This window comes from Callorhinus ursinus, unplaced genomic scaffold (assembly GCF_003265705.2).
Source record: "Callorhinus ursinus isolate GAN/ISIS: 27379988/994484 unplaced genomic scaffold, GSC_fseal_2.0 scaffold2, whole genome shotgun sequence".
Lineage (NCBI taxonomy): Eukaryota > Metazoa > Chordata > Mammalia > Carnivora > Otariidae > Callorhinus > Callorhinus ursinus.
Genome location: NW_027397064.1, coordinates 76,632,283 through 76,658,299, shown reverse-complemented (window position 1 = coordinate 76,658,299; position 26,017 = coordinate 76,632,283). Strand labels below are relative to the sequence as shown.

Genomic DNA, 26,017 nt, shown 5'->3' with positions numbered 1-26,017 from the left:
AGCCCCACATCGGGCTCCCTGCTCAGCGGGAAGCCTGCTTCTCCCTCTCCCTCTCCCCCTGCTTGTGTTCCTGCTCTTGCTATCTCTCTCTCTGTCAAATAAATAAATAAAGTCTTTAAAAAAAAATAAAAAGCATGTTTACAATATGCTCCTTCAGCAAGTTGTTAATTCCACGCATTGAACAATGATTATTGTTAACTTCTACTTCAGTCTTCAAAATTTTACTAATTTTAAGGTCTGAAGATCTTGCCACACGGATCAGGAAGAATTACATTCATCTAAAGGTAATAGAAAAAAAACCTGATTTCTAAAAGCCTTGACCACAAGGTTTATTTTTTCACATAATAAGAAATTTGAATTAGAGCAATCCAGATCTGCTGCAGCTTTTCAAGTATGCTGTCAATGCCCCACACTCCTGCTTCCTGCTATGCCATCCCTTGCATGTTGAATTCAGTCTTCCTGCTTAGTGCTTCATTGTAAAAAGACGGATGTTGCATCCTCAGCCTCATGTCAGTATTCCATGCAGAAAGAATAACTAAGTAAGGAAGAAGGGAGACTACCTGTATCAGAAACCTAAAGCTTGTCATGAAACCCAATTTAAATTTCACTGGCTGGCACTATGAAAAATGACCACCTCTAGTTGTTTAGAAAAGTGATAATTTTTAGCTGGATACATAACTGTCCTTCTCCCCATAAAATAGGCTTTCCATTAGGAAAGATAAAGAGCTCATTTACCAATGTACGCCCTACCGCTTGATTGGAATACAGCATCCGCATCACAGACCTCAGCTCTCACTACAATAAAGGATGTCAGGACAGTCTTGGGAATCTTCAATTTAGGCACAGGATCACCAAACCAGGTCATAAAGCAAGCAAGCAAGCACTCTTTTCTTCTTTTGCAGGAACTGCAAATTCCACCAAATCATTAACATGAAATATCAATGTCACCAGTAATGCCCAAAGTGCTAGAGAATCTGTGATCACATCTATAAATATGAGTAATCTCATCAAATATTCCTATAGCAACCCCAGGGCCCACCCTCCACAGGTAGGCCAGACTCCAGGAAGGGAGTTTCAGTCATTTCCATGACGTACTGCAAGCCAACATATTGCACTGGCTACCAAAAGGTTGCAAACTTAAATAAGACATCATCCCTGACCTCAGTGAACTCAGAGACTAACTTGAGAACGACTGGAGGAAGAAAAGGTGAATGACACCCTGGATCATATTCCTTTTACATCCATATCTTCTCCCACTACATAAGGCAGCTGATCTCTGTAAAACAGAACCAAAAGGTGATGCATCTGGGTCATGATGGAACAGAATTCCTGGCCCACAGCAACAGAGATCCACTGCCCAATAGTGTGTCTCCTCTATTCCCAAGAAAAATGCTCCCCCAAACCCAGTCTGGCCCAGGAGCTAAAGATGCACATGCTGGGGTTCCAGCTCTTAGGCTTACTTGCCCGAACCCTGAACAAGTGCTTAACCTCTCTGCACCTTAGTCTCTTCATGTGAACGTGAGAGGGATGATAACAGAATCAATCTCATAGAATCTGGCATAGTTTTCAGGTGTATGGACACACTCAGAATGGTGCTTGACAGAGAAGCACTACAGGAGCCTTTGCTAGTGCTTGTAAACACTGCGTGTGTGAGAAGCCAGGAATTTCGTCCCACACAGCACTCGGTATTTGTACTCCACCTCATGCCATTTATGTACCTTTTTCATAAAAGCTCCCAAAATTCTGCTCAAGAATTTTCACTGTTGAAGGATCTCTTCCCCATCCTGGACGGGATGTGTCTAGAATCATCCTCAATAGCTTTTGTTTACAGTAGAAAGGCAGGGGATGAGCTTTCTTGTTTTTACAAGAGGTGGCAGGACCCAAGGAAAACAGTTCCTCTCTTTATGGGAGAGTCTCAGATTCAAAGCAATTCAAGTAGAAACTTGACTGTATGGGGCGCCTGGGTGGCTCAGTCGTTAAGCATCTGCCTTTGGCTTGGGTCATGATCCCAGGGTCCTGGGATCAAGCCCCGCATCGGGCTCCCTGCTCTGCAGGAAGCCTGCTTCTCCATCTCCCACTCCCCCTGCTTGTGTTCCCTCTCTCACTGTGTCTCTCTCTGTCGAATAAATAAAATCTTTTAAGAAAAGAAAAAGAAAGTTGACTGCATTAGAATTCTTTTGACCACCTGAGTTCATTTCTCCATGTGCTTAAACAAGGCAAAATAAGCCACAAAGGAGACAGGCTGGCAGAAGTTGAAACATAAAGAGTATTATTTTACCCTTAAACTGGCAAACAAGACCCCCAACCAGGCTGTCCCAAGTAGATCTGGCATTCCCACCCAGAGATTTGGGATTTGGCTGCAGCCAATTCCAGAAGGCTGGGCTGACGCTTGGGAGCCTTGACTACCCTTGGTAACTGGTGCCAGACAGGTCCGGTGCCCATCAGCTCACTGACAGACATCACCAGCTCCCCCAGGAGGAATGATTTTCAAAGTCCAGGGCAACCCAAGATGAAAAGGGAAACCATTTTCTGTTACACTTAACATATAAAAGAGTTCCTTCCAGTCAGAGTTCCACACACTATGTTAAGTCCTTTCCTTTCACCTTCCTGAAGCCAGGGCTGTACGCTTCTCTTCTCTCTCTCACCCCTAAGGTACAAACCCTGCATCCTGAACACCGTGGGTGTTCAACAAATATTTGCTGTAGAAATAAATGGCCAATAATCCAAAGGCCGCCTCGGGTATGATAACTGCTGGCTGGTTATCTCTAAATGAGATCTTCCTTACTGCAGCCCGTTCCAAAATAGGATGAGAAACAGCCTCCATGGGCACACTAGGGGACACCGGCCAGGAGAATCTTGGCCCTGACTTCAGCATTCAGCATCACTGGGACTTCACCTTGGAAGCCTGACAGAGAATTTGTACGGAAAGTGGAGCTGAGCCATTGTCTGATGAGGCCCTCAAGGATGCAGGGGAGGAAGTGCCAGGTTGGCTCAGCTGTTTGGATCCCTTCAAACCATCCCCTCCTTGATTTGTCAGGTTAATCACAGCTGCCTAAATCCCACTAAAATTGGGAAATTAAAGCACTGTAGCACAGCTCCATTATCCCATTAGGGATACATCCTATTCCTATTTCCATTCCAGCGGGCAGATAAAAGTGCTCATTCATCACCCTTAAAAAGTGCTAATTAAGGCCTGGACACCCACCTCAATTCTTCTCTTTACCTTGAGAACAATTGGAAAACTGCAGTTCTCAGCTATCACCACGAGAAAATTTCCTCAAGCTTTGGAGTGGTCAGTGGCTTGCCTCCTTCTAAAATGAGGACAGAGGTCTTCTTGATTCTCCTTTCTGGACACTTTATATTCACTTAGGTATGTATCCTTCAGGATCCCTGAACTTCATGGCAGCTTTGGCATGGCTGTTTGGTGTCTAGGTAGATATGTGACATTCATTTTAGCAGCTCAGAACCTAAACTTCTATGTTTGGTTCATTCCTAACTGAAGAGCTTGCTATTGATACCAAAAATGCTAGGTACTTGTTGTCTTAGCATTATTTATAACTAGGCTCAAACTCTGGGTGTTATGCACAAACAATGAATCATGGAACGCTACACCAAAAACTAATGATGTAATGTATGGTGATTAACATAACAATAAAAAATTAAAATAAAATAAAATAAAATAACTAGGCTCAAACTAGTAGCCCATCAAAAAGAGACCCATCCCCACTGGACTGGACTCAGGATCTAGAGACTCAATAGAAAAGGATAGTGCTCTCTCCCCCACTCTTTCTCTCTCTCTCTCTACCCCCTCAACCTCCCCTCTCTCATGCATGCACACACACACATGCACGCACGCACACACGCAAAGGCAACAGGGAGCAGTGGCTACAAGATTGAGTCCCTAACAACAGTGGTGTTAGCACTGGTTGTGGTTGTAATAAAAAGCAACACCCTGGAGCAGAAGTGGTACAGATGATGGCATCTATGTCTTGGTGGCAGCTGAAGACCAGTTCTGGTACATGAGTTGAGACATTGATTCTGGCAGATCTGCCCGTCTTGGCACTGCAGCTTTCCCAAGGATTCTGTAATTTGCCCCACATCCTTCTGTGATAAACTCTTTTTTTTTTATAAACTTTTTCTACTTTATCATTCAAGAGTTGCTGTCTATTGTTTGTAATAGAGAGCTCTGATTGATGCAGTAAATTTCCTATAAAACTGATGCTCTTCTCCAAAAGCTCCTCTCATAATGGTAATCATTTGGGGCCCCTATGGGCTGAGTCTAAGTCTTTATTCATGGTAGAACTTTCAGACATCCATCTGGGTACACTGAGATGATTCAAGGGAAGCCCATGCTGATCCAGCTATGAGTGACAGCTGAGACATGGATATGGGTTTTCCAACTCCAAATAAAGTCCTCTTCACCCTATTCTGTTTCCCTTGGCACAAATAAATCCCTCTTGAGTTGTCAAGCAAGCTTAAGTAAGTGATGTATTTAATATTTTCTTGAAATTCCTTTAAAATTGTATTAAAAGTATGAGCCACACATCTTTGCCCAATAAAAACCTTACATGCTGTTTCTTGTTGTCACACAGTGTGGATCATTGCTAGTAACACAGTTTCGCAGGCCACTCAAATCTTGTGCTAAATAAATCTACTAAACTATTTTCCCACTAGCAGCTAACTGACCACTTTGTAGGACGTATTTCTGCTCCCTCCTGTGGAGTTGTATTTTTATCAAGAATCAGTTGAGGGGCGCCTGGGTGGCTCAGTTGGTTAAGCAACTGCCTTCGGCTCAGGTCATGATCCTGGAGTCCCGGGATCGAGTCCCATATCGGGCTCCCTGCTTGGCAGGGAGTCTGCTTCTCCCTCTGACCCTCTTCCCTCTCGTGCTCTCTATCTCTCATTCTCTCTCTCTCAAATAAATAAATAAAATCTTTAAAAAAAAAAAAGAATCAGTTGAGTTTGGGGCGCCTGGGTGGCTCAGTCGTTAAGCGTCTGCCTTCGGCTCAGGTCATGATCCCAGGGTCCTGGGATCGAGTCCCACATTGGGCTCCCTGCTCAGCGGGAAGCCTGCTTCTCCCTCTCCCACGCCCCCTGCTTGTGTTCCTGCTCTCACTGTCTCTCTCTGTCAAATAAATAAATAAAATCTTTAAAAAGAAAAAAGAATCAGTTGAGTCTGTTCTGAAACTAGTTTGTGACAATTGTACCTGTTATCACAATTCTATAATTTAATAAAATATTGGGAGACACCAATGAAATACTAATATAAAATGAATTCATCATTTTGAAAGGATTTAATAGAGGCAAATTGGTGAGGAATTGGGAGGTTTATAACCATAAAACTGCAGAAAACCATAGATGTATAGAAAGATTCTGTTCTCAGAATGCTTTCCAGTTATATTTAAGTTCTCAATCTAAAGACAAAGAAAATCATGGAAGATGCATTACAGACATGGTTTATGTAAGAACGAAAAACGTATTTCAGTCAGTGGAACAGCAGTTAAAGAATGCTCCAACCTGGGGTGCCTGGGTGGTTCAGTCGTTAAGTGTCTGCCTTCGGCTCATGGTCATGGTCCCAGGGTCCTGGGATCTACCCCTGCATCGGGCTCCCTGCTCAGCGGGAAGCCTGCTTCTCCCTCTCCCACTCCCCCCTGCATGTGTTCCCTCTCTCGCTGTGTCTCTCTCTGTCAAATAAATAAATAAAATCTTAAAAAAAAAAAAAAAGAATGCTCCAACCCCGTATCAAAATACCAGAGAATGAATATGTGTATACATGTTTTTTTAAAGATGTTATTTATTTATTTATTTGAGAGCAAGAGAGAGCAGGAAGAGGGGCAGAGAGAAGCAGACTCCCCACTGAGCAGGGAGCCTGATCCCAGGAGCCTGGGATCATGACCTGAGCTGAAGACAGACACTGAACTGAGCCACCCAGGTGCCCCTGTGTATGCATGTGTGTTTGTTTTTTTAATATTTTATTTATTTATTTATTTATTTATTTATTTATTTGAGAAAAAGAATGAGATAGAAAGAGCATGAGAGGGGGGAGGGTCAGAGGGAGAAGCAGACTCCCCGCCCAGCAGGGAGCCGTATGCGGGACTCGATCCTGGGACTCCAGGATCATGACCCGAGCCGAAGGCAGTCGCTTAAACAACTGAGCCACCCAGGCACCCTGTGTATGCATGTTTTAAGGTACATTTAAATAAACTGTGTAAGTTATCACGCCTCCTTTCTTAAGACTTTACTTTTAGCCTATTTTGTTGATTAACGAACCACCTCCTGGATCCAATCACAACAGTTAGGAGGCCAGCTATTGTAATTCTATTAGTGGTCACTCTTCTGGCAGAGAAACCCACCTGCTCTGGATGATGCAGAGAAAGGGCTTGTTTTTTTGTAGCCGGTCAGGATACTGCTGAACTAGAGTTTCTAGACCATTTTTACTATAAGCCAGCTTCCCTAAGGAGGACTCTTCTTCCTGTTCCTGAGGCAGAGAACTGGGAATTCAATGCTTGCAAAAGAATTCCCAGAAGCTTACCCATCTTAAAGAAATCACTAATTTATGCTTTGTCCCATGCAGGAAGATGGCCCTGAGACAACTCTAGGTGATGCGAAGTTTACATCCAAATCAATCCAAATATGTTAGGCTGTAGTCTATGATTTGAAAAGTGTGGCCACGTTTGTGACCTTCTATAGATGATGAGGAGGACTGGGAAGAAGTGAGCTCAATTTTCCTACTACTGGCCATTTCTCATACAAGTACACAATAATCAGAATCTTCCTTCAACAGAATCATCCACCCATTCTTTTCTATTCAAAAGTTATTAATTAAACACCTACTGTTAGGGATCGACTATGACCCCCAAAATTCATACACTGAAGTCCTAATCCCCAATGTGATGGTATTTAGAGGTGACTGGGTTTTGGGTTTAAATGATGTCATGAGGGTGGAGCCCCGTAAGAGCTCACTCTGCTCTCTTCAGGAGCGCGCACCATGTGAGCACACAGCAAGAAGGCAGCTGTCTGCAAGCCAGGAAGTGAGCGCTCACCAGACACCAAATCTGCCGGCACCTTCCTCTTGGACTTCCCAGCCTCCAGAACTGTGAGAAATCAATTTCTGTTGTTTAAGTGACCTAAGTGTATGCTATTTTGTTACAGCAGCCTGAGAAGACTGAGACACCAACTATATGCCAAAAGCTATTCTAGACACTAGGGATGCACAGATAAAAAGAACAAAGTTCTGCTCTCCTGGAGGACAGATTCTAGGGGACTCATTTACCTTCCCACCAGTCTGTGAGCTACTGAAGGGTACAAACTGTATCTAAGTCAACTCTGTATTTCTATCACTTAGCAAAATGTCTGGTGCAAAGTTTAAAGCAATGTTTAATGAGTTGAGTTAAATACAGTTGAATCAAACTGAATTTAATTCTCTGAGTGTAAGATCTCACCAAACTTGGTAGTTATTTTTCTAGCATATCAGAGGTTTGGACTGTTCTCTATTTCTCTAAATTTAATTTGAATGATATAAAAACCTTTCTCGAATTCTGCCTCAACTGTACCTAGACAATCCCCCTTTTTTTTTTTTTTGCCAAAAGCAGACTTCAGTTCAGAAAATTGAATTCTGAAAGATTATATCAAGGATTCCAAAATAATTTTTAAATATGGCATCTTTACATATAGGAAACTTATGAGAGCCAGTTCCAGACTAAACAATGGAAATAGTCAAAGATCAAAATATAAAACAAGGGAATTTTATCCACTCATCAAAGGATTACATGTGAAATCTCCATAGCCTGTATATACACATTCTGAATGTACTTGCATGCACTGACATTAATTATGTAGTCCCCTTCCTACAACCATTACTGGAACCTAATTTTTTTTTTTTTTAAGATTTTATTTATTTGGCAGAGACAGACACAGTGAGAGAGGGAACACAAGCAGGGGGAGTGGGAGAGGGAGAAGCAGGCTTCCAACAGAGCAGGGAGCCCGATGTGGGACTCAATCCCAGGACCCTGGGACCACGACCCGAGACGAAGGCAGACACTTAACAATTGAGCCACCCAGGCACCCGGAACCTAGTATTTTAAATGCTACTTTTCTTTTTCCAGTTCATACATATTTTCAATACAGAAATTTTAATTCAGCAAATATTTGAATGCCTACTTTTCGCCAGGCACTGTCCTAGAGATACCAAATGGCTTTAGGGTAGAGCATCATCCAATTTTCACAGTAATTTCTCCCCTAAAGAAACAGAAACAGACGGTTGTTCTCTTTCAAATCTGCTCCCCCAGACTAGACTTCTCACAGCTGGTGAGAAGAAAGTTGCCATATAATTCTCAGTACTCATTTCCTTATCACTGCTGAAAGGAAATTATATTCTTAAAACAGTAGAAAAAAAGTACCTTGTCTCCATGAAATCTGATAGTCTGTCCTTGGGATGTTATTTTCTATAGCTGGCAACTGTGCAATTCGCTTGTGGAACAGAAGCCACGGTGTGTGGTGAGGCTGAAGAGAAGGCTCTGGGCCACCACACCGTTTCTGCCCTCTCGGGACTCCCAGGCAACTCACCTGGAGGAACCAAGACGAATTTCTCCAACACTCCTGGGAGCTTACACAGAAGCACCCACCTATGTTTTAAGAAGTAAAGCAGACTGCAGTTTTTAACAATATTCTTAGTGCTATTATCTTATTATTGGTCTTAAAAAAAAAAAAAAAAAAGGAGGCAGACCTGGAGACAGGGATGAAGATGGAGGGTGCCGAAGCTTTCAAGAGGTGAAACAATACAAACCATCCAACTGAAAACCTGTGATCTAGAACAGATTGTTCAAATCTTCCACAGATGTAAATAAATACACTCATCTTCAGAAATGTCTTCTTCAAACATGTAGCCCTAGCAGCATTAAAGCCTAATGCTCCGAAAGAAGACTAGTTGGTGTGCGAGTTGATTTTAAGTTGTTTTTTTTTAAATGATATATCATCATCAAGAGGATAAAATGGCCAAAAGTGCATAATACATTTATCAGAAAAACTGAGAATACTGGACCTCAAAATAAACTCTTAAGATATGGCTATCTGTTTCCCTGAGCCTTTAGATGGCTCACGCAGTTTGTACTCTTTCAGAAACAAAACAGCAAAGAGTGAAAATCACTAATGTCCTCCAGACAGCTGCCAGCCCACCTCTAAAGTCCCTCACTGTAGGAAGCTAAACATATGGACAAAGAGAAAGCAAATGGTATTTGGTTAAGTGATCGTTTTTTTTGTTTTGTTTTGTTTTTTTAATTAAAGGTGGCTTTCCCATTGTGGTTTTTTTTCCCTCCCTATATTCACAGCTTCTCCTGGATGGAGCGAAATTATATAACTGTATTGCAGAGAGAAGATAATTTGTTGGCCCCCAAGGATTTCCTGGGGTACTGAGAGAATATGTTACAAGACGGACCCCAAAAGAGGAGCATCTGGTTACCCTAAGTACAATGCTTGTCGCAGAGAAATCACTGCAAATAGCTTTAACAGAGACCAAATGTGTCTGCTTCAATCCACTGTTTTATCACCCACCAAGGGAATTTATCAGAGTGACAGGGGAGGGGGAGTGAGGTCATTTTAGCAGGGCATGATTCATAACTCTTTATTAGAACGAACAGGTCAAGGTCTTTAGCTATAAAATGGAAAGTTAAAGTCCTTGTTATCCAGCCACATGTAAAGTATGAAAACAGAGAAGAAAACTAGCTTTCCATAGGTTGGGGGAAGTGGAGGGATTGTATTCAAAATGTGATTTGGAGAATTAGAAAGGAAGGTTGTATGTTTTGTTTTGTTTTGTTTTGTTTTGTTTATTGCTTAACTGAAATTACTTTAGTTGGAAAAAATCATAACTAAAATTTCTCAAATCGTTTGATATTCTGATCCTGATAAACTGGTATTTTCTTACCCTGTCTCTTAGGAAATGAATTGAGGACGATGGTCCTAGGAGAATTAGCATGTACTAAAAGTGAAATAACAGGCCTGTTCATAGGAGCAATATAACCATCAAACACAGTGGTTTGCTGCAGTTTATTTTAAAAACAACAAACAGTTGGTAATTCAAGTACATGTGTATGAAAAAAGTGCATACATATTTAAGAATTATTTACCTTATTTAAAAAGTAATAAGCAGACATGTGTCATGGATAAGGGATATTTTAGTACACTGTAAAAGGAACAGCTCACCCCATTTCTGAGGAGGGTCAGAGGAACACCAAAATAAAAACCAATGGATTGAATTCTGATGAAATACAATCTCAAAGGGAAATTCAGGCATCCATAGAGAGCCTGTAGCATCAACTAAACCACCGGCATTTTTTCTTGCCAGGATGGCAGAAAACACCAATGGGCCACTATGCTGGAGACTCTGCATAATGTTCTGGCATCACTAGAATCCTTTTGCTCTGGAAAATTATCCTGAACTTGGACGTGAAATCCGACCACAGTATCCACGGCACTTTCCTCCCTACTTCCTTATGTAATCCCATTTTAACTGCTCTGAATCCCCTCTCCAGGGAAGTCTTACTTGTTTGATGTCTTTGGACCAAGTTGCACGTACTTCAATTTGAATAATGTTGCATAAGTGGAATAACAAAAAATAAATAAAGGCTGGCATATGGGTAGAACCGAGGCTGCTACCTTGTTCTGTCTTCCAAACTATTCTTTTGTGATCCAATTGTGTGCAGGCAGTTTAAAGGAGAAATAGCTTCAGCGTTTCCCCTGCTGCAATCCCACCATTCTTGTAATGAAGGAGCTCACTGCCATCTTCATCAGCACGTTACAACATGCAAACCACCCAAACCTTACTACAGATGATTGACTGAGTCACTAAGGCATCAAAATCCTATAACTGAGCTGCCTGAACACTATCAAACGCCCACAGAGATGCGGTGGGGAAAGAACTCAAACCTACCTCATCAAAGATAAACCCTGTTTAATTGGGATCTCCACCCTCCTTGCCTTCCTTCTCACCCCTCCCACCCACGACGTCAACCACTATCAAGTTCCGCCTTTGCCTTGCCCACGCACCATTTTTTTTTTTTTTGATTTAATAAAGGGTCAGGACCTCGACCACTATACATTCTGCATAGTCTCCCAAAATAATTCCTGGGAACACATACCTTTTAACATCTCTTGACTCCCTGGCAGTTTCCTTTGGTCTCTGCACCAAAACCTGCATTTGCTGAATAGCAACAACCAATCTTGCATTTATTGAAAAACAGTTCAGCAAGGCTCTCTGACTTCTACTACATGTGACATTTTTCCCTTTAGGTCATCTTGTTGTCCTTCATTGCAGGTGTCAACTGTAATTCAACCCTTTTGCTAAAGCCCAGAAAGCCAGGTCCCTTAAAAGCCAAGGCCAGCATCCTGCGCTAAATGCAGTAGGTAAGCTGCTGCCCAACATCCACCCACTTCCACCCTTTCCTCCCCTCCTTTGAGCTGCCAGTCAAGAGTAACAATTCCTTTAGCGCCTGCATGTTTCTACTTAAAGTAATTATAGTGAATGTTGCTTTTGTTAAAGTAAAGCTAGTCTTAGCCACACAGTTACAACTGGGTTTTGATGATGTGTCTTCATTTAAGAATGACAGTCTCTGAAGGTGTTCTTATCACCTTGAAAGGGGCATAAGGAAAAATCAGGCATAACAGAAATGTTCTATAAATTAGGGTGCTGGTTACCTCAATATATACATTTGTCAATGAATTCTACCTAAAACTGATGCATTTTATTGTATAAAAAGTATCACCTTCAGGGCGCCTGGGTGGCTCAGTCGTTAAGCGTCTGCCTTCGGCTCAGGTCATGGTCCCAGGGTCCTGGGATTGAGTCCCACGTTGGGCTCCCTACTCTGTGGGACGCCTGCTTCTCCCTCACCCACTCCCCCTGCTTGTGTTCCCTCTCTCGCTGTGTCTCTCTCTGTCAAATAAATAAATAAAATCTTTTTAAAAAATAAAAAAATAAAGTATCACCTTCAAAAAAGTGACTGTAAAAAGATATGTATAGATAGATAGATAGATAAAATGAAGTATCATCTGAATGCAAAATCAATCTTATCTAAGTACAAACCATTCCCAGTTTTCTAATTATATGCCCAGGATCAAGTTCCCAGGACTGAGTATAATTTGCAGTCTTTATTTCATTCAGAAATTATCAATGCAAAATTCTAAAAGGTTGCCCTGACATCCAAGCCCTGCCAAGTGTTTGATCAGGCAACATGAATTATTACCTTGTCACAACTATAGGAAAGGCAAGCAACCTAATGTCCCCCAAATATACACTGCTGGAGACAAGAAACCTGGTTTGAACAGAGAATTTCCAAGAATCCACATCCTCTACAGTTCTCTCTTTCCATGGCGAGGGAGGAATTCCAAAGCAAGGGGCAGAAAGTTCAAGAACATGCAAAGAAAATTCTCTAATATAATGTTTATAGAACAAAATATATTTGTTTTCTTCACTCAGCAAGGATATCTTGAAGGTGAGAGCCAAGCTAAGCTACTCCTTATAAATCAAAATAACCCTTTCATTTTTACCTAACAAAGAAGAGAAAGGAGAGAGAACAAGGTTATAAGGTGTTATTCTTACCTAGTGGGAATTTAAAAAGGAATGCCATTGTTGACAAAGTGTGCAAGGTATATAAATCACACGGGTTAGAAGTAACAGTGCACACAATTAAGTACAATATTGGGAAAGCATGATTCTCCTTTGACAAGGTCGAATTGTTCAAAATAAATCCTGGGAAGCATTAATATGAACACAGAAAAAATAAAAAATATCTAGAAGGGGATACAGTTTCTAAATATCAGATGTTACAGAGCAGAGGAAAAATACCCTAAACTAAGTCTGTGTATGATCAACCCTCGATTATCCAAACTAGTGGTATATAGGAATGCACATAAATTCTAAAATAGTAGGTAATTAAGAAACAATGTATGTTCAATTTGAGAAGGCAGTTACACATAGGGACTCCCACAGCCACCCACACATATTTATACTCCCCTGGTCTTAACGTTCTTCACACTTCACCCTATTGTTCACAGTGTGGGTTCCAGCTGAAGGCTGGAGTGGGAAAAGCCAGCAACAACAGATGTATATGCATGTTCTGTGAGAATTTTCACATACATGTATTCTGAGAATGGATGTTGACAAATGACTTCATAGTAGCTCAAAGAGAAAGGCATCATTCATTGAAAATTATGTTCCTTTGCTTATATGAGCCAATATATTATACATTTATTTTGCTTTAACAAGGAGGCAGCCTCCCAGCAGTAAGTGAGGAGACATTTCTAAATCAGCCGCACTAAGTCTTCATCAAGGCACTTCTTGACAATTTAAGGGACCTCAGCCTAACCAATTGAGTCAAAAGAATCAATCTAAAAAAAAAAAAAGAATCAATCTAATCAAGTACACTATGTTCTTTCAAAGGTTTAAAAAAGGGCAGAGGGTGGGGGGAAGTGTATGCCTGGGTGGCTCAGTCCGTTAAGCCTCCAACTCTCGATTTCGACTCAGGTCGTGATCTCAGGGTTCTGAAATCAAGCCCCACGTCAGGCTCCACACAGAGCTTAGAGCCTGTTTAAGATTCCCTTTCTCCCTCTCCGTCCCTCCCCTCAACCGTGTGTGCATGCTCTCTTTCTCTTAAAAAAAAAAACAATTTATTGAATGTTAGTACTTAAGTACTTAAATACTACAAACGTTTGGAAATATACACCCATCTTCCTAGAGATACTTAAGTACCTAACTTATGTACCCGTATTATTATAGTGTGTAAGTACCCATATGTGCCAGACACAGCACAAGGCATTCTGCATACATCAACTCATGACCACTTCATGAGATGGGTATTGTTAAACCATCATATAAGACAAAAGAACTATAGTTTACAGAGGATACATAATGGGCACAAAGTCACATGGCTAATAAGAGATGGAGCCAGAATTCAAACTCAAGTCTGTCTGAAACCTAAATCAAGTCTATGCAAATGCAGAGAGAAAACATGGATCTTCATGCCCAATAAGACACCTATTTAATTAAGACATTAAGAACATTGAAACCTCACATGAATTAAGAAAAAAAATTATTGTACATTGCATTATTTTCATTTGAGAGGTTGGTACATCAAAGTGGTTAAAAACAGGACCATATAGCCAGACCACCTGGTTTTAACTTCCAACTCTGTTACTTACTAGCTAGTGACCTTGGGGAAGTTACTTAATGTCTCTATGCCTCAATTTCTTCATCTGTACAATAGGGATACTAAAATTTCTGAACACTTAAGTTTTTTATAAGGCTTACATGTCTGTGTGATATCGGTACTGCGAGAATCTTTTTTAAAGTCTTTAGCTTGGACACCTGGGTGGCTCAGTTGGTTAAGCATCTGCCTTCAGCTCAGGTCATGATCCCAGGGTCCTGGGATCAAGTCCCGTATCGGGCTCCTTGCTCAGCGGGAAGTCTGCTTCTCCCTCTGCTTGCTCTGCCTGCCTCTCCCCCTGCTTGTGCTCTCTCTCTGACAAATAAATAAATAAAATCTTTAAATAAATAAATAAATGAATAATTAAAAAAATAAAATAAAAAGTCTTTATCTTTTTGAGATACATGCTGACTACTTAGAGAACAATGATATTAAGATAGTGGGGTTGAAGGGCTATAGATAAAACAAAACTGGCCATGAGGGAATAATAGCTAAAAATGAAACATAAGTATGTGGAGGTTCATATACTCTCCATCCACAAGTACTCCTGTTTGTGTTTGGAATTTTCCATAATAAAAAGTTTTTAAAAATATTTTAGGTAAAACACTTTAAGTTATACCTTGCATGTAGTAAGCAGCATATAACAGTTAATATTATTACAGCAAGAGTTTTAGTTTCAAAGCACTTATATAAATATGTATTAATTCTGTGTACATCTAGCCTCTTTTATTTCTAGTACATAAGGAAAAGTAAGCCATCAGAAACATATTTTCTACATCTGTAGTTGGCTTAGGAGAAAAGGCAACTGAAGCCATCCAAGGAACTGTTATTAAAGAAAACGGAAAAATAACCCATCATTCAGATTAAGCGTTAAGGAAGAGAATCTGATTTAGTGTCCTCTCCTAGTAGTAAAAGATTCAAGGTCGGGGCGCCTGGGTGGCTCAGTCGTTGGGCATCTGCCTTCGGCTCAGGTCATGATCCCAGGGTCCTGGGATCAAGCCCTGAATCAGGCTCATTGCTCAGCGGGAAGCCTGCTTCTCCCTCTTCCGCTCCCCCTGCTTGTGTTCCCTCTCTCGCTGTGTCTCTCTCTCTGGCAAATAAATAAATAGAACCTTTAAAAAAAAGTCTTTAAAAGATTCCAGGTCATGAGAAAAAAAACTTAAAATTGAGATTTATATACAGAATCTGGGTAAGTGGCATACTACAATAGAAAGAGAATAGAATGTACAGTCAAATAACAAAAATAGTAATAATAATAATAACAATAGTATTGAGGAGACACTATATGTGAGGTACTGTTACAAGTGATTTTACATTTATTACATCCTTTAATCCTCTCAACCAACCAACCTATAAAGTAGGCATAATAATAATTATCTCCATTTTATAGGTAGTCTCTTTTGGCCAAAGAAAACTTTGGCCAAAAGAGACTGTGTAACTAAGACTTGCCACATAAGACTGAGAGTGGTGCTATATTTTTCTTCCCCAAGCATAACTGGCTCAAAAGTGAAGAGTTCCAAAGTCTTTACCAGACTGACAAATAAGTGACATTACCATCATCACTCAACCAGCCAGTTAATGTAGGAGCCAACATACCCAGGCCTGCAGTCTGACTCCAGAGACTCACAATCAACCCTCTCACTCCAGAAGATCTGGGCTCAAGGCCTGACTCCACCTCAGCTTATGATCTTGTGCACATCACCTAACACCTAGTCCTTCCTGAGTCATTTCCTTGCAGTGACTTTCCTGGTTCTTTTTGCCTGAAGAGATGGCACCCTTTTGCAGACCTCAGCTTTTCTAGGTCTCCACAGTCACCGTGGCAGGAAAGATCCCCAGGAACTCAAGACCACCACGTGGTGGTTGTTAGATACTGCCTGTGACTGCTTGTCAACACATGGCTAACACAGTAGCTGTCAACCCTGACTGCACATTAGATTGATCAAGGGAGCTTTTAAAAATTTAAAAATGCCCAGCCCCACCCCCAGACCAATGACAGGAGAACCTCCAGAGATGGAGTCTTGGTGTCGGAATTTTTTTTAAAGTTCCCTAGATGATTCTGTCGAATCCAGTGTTGAGAGGACCTGAGCTAAAACATGGGAGAAATCCATAGTTGAGCACTGGGATTTAATAGAAGCCAAATAGCCTAAAAAATGAAGTAGACACCTCAAAATAATGCTTCCCCATATACTATACTTCTGCTTATTTTGAAAGTCCTAACTCCCGAATTAAATGTTAGTATGCTATTTATAAATTTACAAGGTATACAAATACATAAACAAACATACATGTGATAACATGACTGTGAGTGCATTATTTTCCCATTGCTACAGTCCTATAGTCTATACATCAGATTTCAGATAAAATTAACATCAAAGTGTCAGTAGTACTTCCACTCTACCACCATACAAACATACACACGCATACACACGCACACACACACTCTCTTACTTTATGCTGGAGCTCGATAAGGCCAGAATCTCACCTTTGTATCTTTCTAAAACTGAAGAACATAAGAAGTTATTTGAGCTGCTGACAAACGAAAATGTCTTGGCTCTAGTTATACTCACATATTTGAACCAAGAAAATAAATGCCTTAAACCCTGCTGGTTTCCTATTGTCATTTAAATTGGAACATTCTAATTTTTATAGCAACTTCTGCTGGATTTTTATATAAGCTTGTGTTTAATAATTTATCTTGTGTCACACAAAGAATTTAATGTGCACAATTGAAAGAAAAAAAGGCAATGGTATTAAGATATTTAAAATAAATTGAACATTCTTTCCACATTTTTCTGGATGACTTACCACCATAAATTACACCTTTTGCACTATGCCATTTGTTTCTCCCAACTGTTTCTATATGGTGCAATAATTACATGCTCTGTTGAATTCAAAAGGTTGTTGAAAGGTTAGCTGAACAGAGAAAAAATAAGGAAATGTAAAGGAAAGCTGCAGTTTGGTCTCTATTGGTACATAAATAAAGGTAAGTGAACAGGAATTTCTTGGAAAGGAAGGAAAACACCATGATTCTGTTCAGATTACCTTGTACACGAAGCTCTGTGTTAGAAGACGTGCACCTAAGCCACCTTAAAAGCAATGTAATTTTGCCGTGTCTGTTTTTCCTTGCATAAGCAATAGGGTATCACAGAATGATATTGGAAAATGTGCTTGAAAGCCATTCTAGTCGCATGTAAGAACAAATGGGCAATATTTTATACTATAAAAACCAAAGATAAAAATAAGGAGGATTGGATGATCTGTCTTCGCAGACCTCTGAGCAATTTTAATCCAAGCACATCCTTTATAATATTTCCAGTTTGTCTTAGTATCTTAGATGTTTAAAGCTGAGAAGGCTGGGGCACCTGGGTGGCTGAGTCGTTAAGTGTCTGCCTTCGGCTCAGGTCATGATCCCAGGATCCTGGGATCGAGCCCCACATCGGGCTCTCTGCTCAGCGGAAAGCCTGCTTCTCTCTCTCCCACTCCCCCTGCTTGTGTTCCCTCGCTCGCTGTGTCTCTGTCAAAAAATAAATAAAATCTTTAAAAAAAAATAATGCTGAGAAGGCTGATAAAGCTTATCTAGTGCAAAAGCCAATAGATGCCAACAAAACCTCAGGAACAGATACACCCAGATTCAGGTTCTGAATCATTCTCTGACCTCCATTGGTTAAGGTGAGGAATGGGTGTGCTTCCCTGCATTCTGCACATACTGTGCTTTGGGAACCACCTTTCAAGGTTGCCCTTGGTGTTCTTTTCCCGTATCAAAACACGGCATATGGAAGGAGGGACAGATGAGAAAGAACACACACACACACACACACACACACACACACACACACACACACACTATGATTTGCTCTGGACCTTAGCTCCCCAATGAAGAAGCTAGTATACTCCAAATGCATTTATGCTGAATTTGTAAATAGATTCCTGATAGAATAAGAACTAAAATTATCTCATTGCCAAACAAAAGGTTTCTGCATTGAAATGTGACAGCTCATTGCTCAAGCAGCTTGTTGCCAGAAGGATACACACTGTTTCCAGCAGAAAATTGGTTTCGGGAACTTGCCCAACAGCCCAGACACAAAATCAACTTCCCTGGCTCTTTCCAACAGACCAACACCACAGGGATTCACCCCTGGTCCATTCAAAAGAGCCCTGAATCTCCTTCAAATTTAAAAACCCAAACTAACTAAACGAGATTATTCCTCCAATGCCAAAGACTAGCATTGCTTTCTGGAGCATTTCTATTTCTTCAGTAATTTTTTTTTAAAGATTTTATTTATTTATTCATGAGAGACAGAGAGAGAGAGAGGCAGAGGGAGAAGCAGGCTCCCAAGGAGCAGGGAGCCCGATGCAGGACTCGATCCCACGACCCTGGGATCATGACCTGAGCTGAAGGCAGACGCTTAACCATCTGAGCCACCCAGGCGCCCATCTATTTCTTCAGTAATTTTATTCCACGGAATTGCTCATGACTACAGACAGCACTCCTTAATTAAGCCCCAGTAGAACTGAATTTAAGCTATCACCTGAGAAAATATATTCCACCATTACTCAGGAATGCAGTTTGCCACTACTGGGCATGAATCGTTTAGCTCTATTAAATATTTAAGTTTCCCAAAAGTTCTGTGCCATTTTTTGCCTTCATAAATGCACAACACATGTGTCTTTCGCAGTTAGCATTTGAATATGAATAGAGAGTTTCATGATTTGGTGGTGGTTTCAAAGATGGACACTCACATTTATTTTTGTTTTTTTAAAATTGCACCACCAGATGCAAATTTAGCCATCATTAAGCAGACCCTTCTCACTTCACTGATTAAAAAAGGAGACTCAGAGAGGCCAACTCATGCAGCCATTTAGAGTAGAACCAGAGCCCAAATCCAGCTGTCCTGCTTCCTTATGCTTCTGTTCAAAGGAACAGAGGAAGTACATGACGAAACAGAAATGCAGATTCTCCCACAGAACAAAACTCCTAGGTGCCCGTCCAAAGCTGCCAAAGAACCAGGCATCTTTCCATCTGAAGGGAAGGAGACAACTGAAAAAATGAAAGACTCTTGGGAGCTCCTTGCTCAAGCCACAGCCCATAAAACTGTTAAGTTTTTTTTAGTTTTACAGGCATATATTACTTTAAAGAAAATGTGAAATATAAACTCCAAGTGTATAAATCAGATACATCAGGAGGCATGGTTTATTTTGAAAAAAATCTATATATTTTTTGAAATCTTTGCTTTACTAAGCTTTTTACTACAGTTTTCTCTGAAATAATGACCTCCCTTATGATTAATAAATATTCTATTTAGGTGTAACTTTCTGGGCCATTTCTATTGCATTAAGCAAGGTACACCTTTGTACTGTTGACTCCCCTGAATTTTAACTTCCCTTCTAATTGGAATTAGGAGCACAACACCAAGTGTGAGATACCCATAAACAGTGGTGAGCTGGTGCCAGCTCACCGTAGCTCACAAGAAGCTACTGTGGGCATCTCTGCCAACTCTGCTCTCACTGGTTAGGGAATCTGATAGTTGATCCTAAATGGACAGATGCAGGAGGACATGGGGAAGGCATGAAGACAAACTTGTTTAGGTTCTACCAGTTGCTTCAAACAAAAAACAAAAGATCACACAGAAAGGAACCAGGGCTTCTGTGGGATTCCATGGAGCCTGGACCCTGGGCCTGAGCAGCTTAACCCCCTGCAAAGAAAAAGAAAACAAAAGGACACCCCCACTTTGGAATGGAAGTTTAGGGAAGCCATTCTAATGCCTCGGGTTCTATGCCAGGCTCAGCGACCACGCCCAGTCAACGCACCAGCACCAACACAGCAGTGATAGGGCTACAGGGGAGCCAAGGCTGCAGCAGACAGTGGATGCTGGGGCTTAGTGCCCCCACACGCACCTGTAAAAGAGGAACGACTAGGGCAGTCTCACAACTACCATCTGGGAGCAAGAAAGCCTGTGGGGTTATATGGGAGAGGACAAATGCTGGGATCAACTAGGAAAAAATGGCACATCTGTACTTCTGGGCGGGAGTCGTCAGGAGTTGTATCTGTTACGTGGAACATAAAAGATGGGAGAACATAAATGAAAGCTGCTGCTTTGGCCTAATCATCCCAGACCTGTCCTCCTGACAACTAGATTCCGTTCAGCCTGAATAAGTTCATCCAAAGCCTTCATGACAGAGCAAATAACTGAATCAAAAAACATGCATGTCCACCGCCCACCTAGGCGTCACGCTGAGAGTATTTGTGGTTGGCAGTAATCACGGGGCTCACAGCATGTTAATGACGCCATATCAAATGAGGTTCATTACGTCACTCTAGCACAGAGTGGAAAGGATTGGTAATTAGCAGAGTCCTGATAAATTCCATATTACAACCTCAATAGGTGCTTATGTGGGGAATAGCATATCTAGGGTCCATTTAGCATCATTATATTCCTTAGGGGCTCCTCTGTGATCTTCATCCACCCAACCCATGGGAAGGGTGGTATGAATCTTTTGAACATGACAATGGCCCATTTATTATCCCTTGCTAAACATAACTGGTCTTGCATTAATTAAAGACACAGCATGTGAATTACCTCACATCCAAGTCCATGGCCAAACCATCCAATTGCTGTCCTAATGCAACTCTGCCTTTCCAAAATTCAGAGGACGCACACGAACAAGAACGGGTTAAAATCATGACTGCTATTCAAACTGACTTTCCAACTGGACCAGAGAACTGTAATTTGTCACGTACATGTGTGTGTAATACATCTCAATAGTCAATTTCATTCATGTAACCAAATATTTATTTTCTTATAACCCAATTCCTGAGGTACGAATAAAAGCTTTAACTGAGAAGGATTTGTTTATCTTTTCATTGTTAATATCTTTGGCTCTACTTATATCATTGGGGTTAATGAAAATATTTGGGACAGGAAACATTTTTAAATTTTACAAGAATTAAAAAAAAAATTTACGAGGTTTATTGGTCCAGTGTTTTTTAAAAATTATCTAATACACTTTATGTTGGGTTAATGGTGAAATATTTTGGCATTAAGAACAAAAGGAATTTTGCCTAAGGCTTTTCTCATTTGCAAAATGAACTAAAAAACAAAGCCCAACATTCTTCTTATTCCATTATCCCATTATGGGCTCAATAGGCCAATAAAAAGCATCCAGCTGAGTACAGGGATTGGGGTCCAATCTTAATTTATTCAGTTTGAATCCCTCCAATTAATCACCTCATTTCAATAATTTCCAACTCTTATTTCATCTTGTTCCAGATAGACCCAATCTAATGACTGTTTCGGAAGAAAGTGGATGTTCTACCAGTCCTTTAAGAAATTTCCACTAGATGACAAAAGGCAAGCAGACTGAATATGGAAATTTACACAATTCCAAGAGAATTTATTGTGTCCTGCAATAATTTAGTTTTACATCTGTGCCCCTTCTAGGCAGGATCAGTCACCAGTCACTGAACAAAATACCAAATTCTCAAACTCTCTGCAAATACACTGCAATTCATTTGGGTCAATTTTTTTTAATTTTTATATTATTTTTTTAACAACATTCACTGAAGACAATTTAGAAAGCATACAGAAGCAAAAAGAAAATGAAATCACTTATATTTTCCTTCTACTTAAGAGATTTTGTGAACATTCTGTTCTTTAATTTTTCAGTCCTCCGTGTGTGTGTGTGTGTGTGTGTGTGTGTGTGTGTGAAAATCTAGAGAGCCAAGCGTTAGAATAACTTGACCACATTACTCACTGAGCCACATTAACCTATTTATCTCCATCACACCATATCTGGTCTCTGTCTTAGAATGTTTTGAGCTTGGAATCCTATCTTGAGCTCATGTTATTCGTTGCTTCTCAGGCCCTATAAGTGTTAGTGAATTTCTTGCCTGGATTCTGAGCACTTCTAACCTCTCTATAGGCTTCTGGCTAACATTTTGTTTCCACCTGTCAGGCTTGCCTTCCCCACTGGCCACGTGGCCCCTTTTTGGTATCACCCTCTACCTCTGTTCCACCTTCCCCTCTGGTCTTCAACTTCCAACCCCACCAGAGCTTCCTGCCTACATTCTCTTTCATTCCACTTGGACTTCTTTGTCTCTCGCTAGATCTCCCTAACATTGCCATTTTCTTTACTGGACGTTCCCAGATGTGTCTTCCTAACATTCTGATGTCAGCCATGTTGGTCTGTCATATCCCTCCGCTAAAAGAAACCCACTTCTGACTCTTGATAGGTCTAAATAGTCTATTAAGGACTCTGTGTATTCAGCAATGAAGCCTAAGGAGATTTCCTATCCCTTTCTTTCTGAGCTCAGAATGATATCATTTCTGTAGAATAGTATTTTAAAGCAGTTACCTGCACATTGAATTATGCTAAGTTTTATGCAGTTGTAAAACAAGCATAATATTCATTCTTGGAAGCAAAGCACAGATGCACATGTTCATCCCAGACAAGAAAGACTGCTGCATAATTTACAAGTTCAGGGAGTTGTGATAATATCCTTCAATGTGATGTTACAACGACTCACTGGACTTAAAAATAATATAATTTTCAATAAGACACTCTCTACCTTGTTCTGATGTTGACGCTCCGGTCCTCTATACTTATCCTGAGTCCATGCCCCAACTGCTTTCCCAACTCCAGCACTAACACTTACCATTATGGGAGAAGTTTGCATTTTTGTTCAGGAAAACAAATCAATCTACAGACCTAACCATGATTATCTCTAAGTTTTTATTGCTTTCTTCTGGTTGAATATTGCTACTTTAAACTCACAATACAAAGCTGTTGTGAAAAACCTAGGAAGTCCAAAATTTGGACCTCTCAAAAGTTCTGATTTCTTCTCTGATCCTTAACTTAAGGACTCTGCTACATTATTCAGAACACCCGAAGCAATAATCAGGCAAGAGTGAACAAGGCAGGAAACTTTCAACTGAAAAGCAAAAGGCAAAAGTCCAGGTAGGCAGACCAACAGAGCACTAACTACCATCCCTTCTTCCTGTTTAAGCAATCACTCCAGCAATGCTCTCCCCTCTCCTACATCAAATCTTCTCTCCCTAATGGGTCATTCCTATCAACCTGCAACTTGAAACACAGAGTGATGATTTCAGCTTCTCTCCTCTCCTTAACAACTCTCTACTTTCAAAACAAACACCCATCACACACACACACACACACACACACACAAACAGACTCAGATTACAAACTGTTCAGTGCACATCTAGCTGGCTGTAAGATAAAAACAGTCAGGAAAGGACATGAAGATTTATTCTATGTTCCTCCTTATCCTTTGTTCCAGAGGACAAAATACACAAGTTGGAAAATCATACTAAAGAAAAAAAGTAAATGCCATATTTGGGACCGCCCACTCCTCACTTCCTACTGTAAGCCCAAGGGAAGGGTGAGTGCCTAAGAGCATCTCCCCAGAGTGTGAGGGTGATTTTGGAGGGGACTGCCAACCACTTCTGTGGTGAGTAGCAGACCTAGTAGGATGCTGGGCAGTCCTGAGGAAAAGGTCAGCGGAGAGGAGAAGGAACAAGTAAACATCACCTCTGGTTTCCTAAACAGCAAGTCTGAGGGAGTGGGGATTTCCAGGTTTTTTGCGAACTTAGAAGAGGCACTTGATGGGACGCCTGGGTGGCTCAGTTGGTTAAGCGTCTGCCTTCAGCGGGGGTCATGATCCCAGGGTCCTGGGATCGAGCCCCACATCGGACTCCCTGCTCAGCAGGGAGGCTGCTTCTCCCTCTGCCTGCCGCTCCCCTTGCTTGTGCTCTCTCTCTCTCTCTCTCAAATAAATAAATAAAATCTTTAAAAAAAAAAAAAGAATAGACACTTGAAAGTATCTGGTAAGATGATTCCGCTTGCTAGCCCCAAAAGAGGCCAGCCAGAAGAATGAGGAGGTCTCTCCAGGCATCCTCATGAGAGTGACATTGTCTTTGAACCCTACGTGACAATCCCTGACACACACAACTGGTGATGCTCAGGGAAGACCGGGCAGGCTGGAAGTCCAACTACTTCCTTAAGATCATCCAACTTTTGGATGATTATCCAAAATGCTTCACTGTGGGAGCACACAACGTAGGTTCCAAGCAGATGCAACATATTCTTATGTCCCTCCGCGGGAAGGTTGCTGTACTGCTGATGGGCCAGAACACCACGACGCACAAGGCCCATGCAAGGGCATCTGGAGAACAACCCAGCTCTGGAGAAACTGTTGCCTCATGTCCAGGGGAATGTGGGCTTTGTGTTCACCAAGGAGGACCTCACTGAGATCAGGGACATGCTGCCAGCCACTAAGGTACCAGCTGGAGCCGTAGCTCTGTGTGAAGTCACTGTGCCAGCCCAGAGCACTGGTCTGGGGCCCGAGAAGTCTTCCATCTTCCAGGCTTTAGGCACCGCCACTAAAATCTTCAGGGGCACCACTGAAATCCTGACTGATATGCAGCTGATTAAGACTAGAGACAAAGTGGGAGCCAGCAAACCACACTGCTGAACATGCTGAACATCTCCCCCTTCTCCTTTGAGCTGATCATCCAGTATGTGTTTGACAAGGGCAGCATCTACAACCCTGAAGTGCCTGACATCACAGAGGAAACTGCATTCTCACTCCTGGAGGGTGTCTGCAATGTCGTCAGTGTACGTCTGCAGACAGGTTACCCAACTGTTGCATCAGTGCCCCTTTCTATCATTAATGGATACAAGTGGGTCCTGGCTTTGTCTGCAGAGCCTGATGACACCTTCCCACTTGCTGCAAAGATCCAGGCCTTCTTGGCTGATCCTTCTGCCTCTGTGGCTGCTGCCCCTGTGGCCGAGGCCACCACTGCTGCACCTGCTGCTGCCGAGGCCCCAGCCAAGGTAGAAACAAAGGAAGAGTCGGAGGAGCTGGACAAGGATATGGGATTTGGTCTCCTTCACTAATCACCAAAAAGCAACCGATTTAGCCAACTTTATATGTGAAACAAGAAAATAAAGGCCTACTTCTCTTAAAAAAAAAAAAAAATGAAGAGAACCACACTAGCAAAAACTTGAAAAGAGGGAGGGAGGCAATGCTGTCTCTACAGGATCCCCTGCATTATGCTATAAAAGGCACCAGTTGGACACAGGAAAATCATCTACCATGCCACACAAAAAGGCCAATGCTGGACAACCTCCATGTCTAGAGACTCAACTATGGACATCAATAGCTAGACTGCATTGGCATCTGGGCAAGAAATGAAACTAAGGGAGCGGACCAGCCTTTAAGCTGCCACACCATATACTATCCACATAAGCAAACTCCCACTCTTCCTTCCACGGCCAGCTAATGGAACCTTGAGCCCAGTGAAACAGAAGCAGGACCTTGAGTAGGGAAAAGAGAAGACCGGGAGACAGAGCTGGGAACAGCTGAGATAATAATATGCAAATCTGACTGAATATTTACACAAAAGAATCATTTAAAACATTTAAAATGCCGTTGACTAGAATACATAAAGGTGACAAGCATTGTCTTCCACTACCAAGTGAGAATAGTGGCTTAAAAAGGAAGTTCTATTAAAGAAATAGAGCTTTGTTTTTTTCCCACCTACTTTGTAATCATTTATGTAACTTCTGATGTCATGTACCCACAGAAATCAGAAGGAAAAAAGCTGACCCATTAAGAAGAGGACTGAGGGGCGCCTGGGTGGCTCAGTTGGTTAAGCGACTGCCTTCGGCTCAGGTCATGATCCTGGAGTCCCAGGATCGAGTCCCACATCGGGCTCCCTGCTCAGCAGGGAGTCTGCTTCTCCCTCCGACCCTCTTCCCTCTCATGCTGTCTATCTCTCATTCTCTCTCTCACAAATAAATAAAAA

The 26,017-nt window shown here is 41.5% G+C and overlaps 1 pseudogene; it reads left to right on the top strand.

Annotated features, from left to right (window-relative positions):
• Positions 1–24,164: 24,164 nt before the first annotated feature.
• On the top strand, positions 24,165–25,154 carry LOC112810677 (large ribosomal subunit protein uL10 pseudogene; annotated as a pseudogene).
• Positions 25,155–26,017: the final 863 nt, after the last annotated feature.